The sequence below is a fragment of the Bison bison genome, unplaced genomic scaffold (assembly GCF_000754665.1).
Source record: "Bison bison bison isolate TAMUID 2011002044 unplaced genomic scaffold, Bison_UMD1.0 scf7180017864115, whole genome shotgun sequence".
Lineage (NCBI taxonomy): Eukaryota > Metazoa > Chordata > Mammalia > Artiodactyla > Bovidae > Bison > Bison bison.
The window spans coordinates 1,402,664-1,403,890 of NW_011494687.1; positions in this window are offsets into that span (position 1 = coordinate 1,402,664).

Below are 1,227 nucleotides of genomic sequence, written 5' to 3' on the forward strand. Positions count from 1 at the left end.
GTTATTTATTTGACTTTTTTTCTTGTTTCTTGAGGTGTGCCTGTATTGCTATGAACTTTCCCCTTAGCACTGTTTTTACAGTGTCCCACAGGTTTTGGGTTGTTGTGGTTTCATTTTTCATTCGTTTCTATGCATATTTTCATTTCTTTTTTGATTTCTTCTGTGATTTGTTGGTTATTCAGCAGCGTGTTGTTCAGCCTCCATATGTTGGAATTTTTAATAGTTTTTCTCCTATAATTGACATCTAATCTTACTGCATTGTGGTCAGAAAAGATGCTTGGAATGACTTCAATTTTTTTGAATTACCAAGGCTAGATTTATGGCCCAGGATGTGATCTATCCTGGAGAAGGTTCCGTGTGCGCTTGAGAAAAAGGTGAAATTTATTGTTTTGGGGTGAAATGTCCTATAGATATCAATTAGGTCTAAATTGTATCATTTAAAGTTTGTGTTTCCTTGTTAATTTTCTGTTTAGTTGATCTATCCATAGGCGTGAGTAGGGTATTAAAGTCTCCCACTATTATTGTGTTATTGTTAATTTCTCCTTTCATGCTTGTTGAAATAAACATCCAGACTCAAGATGGAGCTGCTCCTGTCTGGAGTGTTACATCAGCAAACTTTCGTGTTTCATGTGACCAGAAACATGGTGTATCCAATCAGACAATTCCATATATTGGGCCAGCTGTGGACTCTGGACTCATTTCCTTGTTCCTTGATGTTTCTAAATAAGGTCAGATGTACAATCCTAATCAACCATGCCTTCTTTCCACGTTGGAACTTATAAAGCTTTGCAAAACTCACCGTTACCCAAAATACCTCAGGAAAGGTGTTCCACTGCTTGTGAGGCACTGTTTGCCCCCAATCCATGGATTGCTTTCCCCTGAATAAAGGGAATTAAACTCATCACTAAATTGTTTTATTTGTCATTTGACAATGTCTATAGTGATAAATATTCTTATCCCACCCGAAGTGTCAAGTCTACATACAACCTCAGCTATCAAACAGGGCAATGGAAAATTACCTGGGAGGAAATAATTTCCTCCTTCATGGGTAAATGTCTGAGGGGATTTAGAGTTAAGTATAGAGATGGTAAAATTAACCAAACTCTGAGTTATTACTATTTTGAGTTAAATTTGGGAATAGTCTATAGCTATCTAGTATTTTAAGTACAGGCACAGCTCAGAGATACTTTAGGTTTGGTTCCAGACCACCACAACAAAGTGGGTATT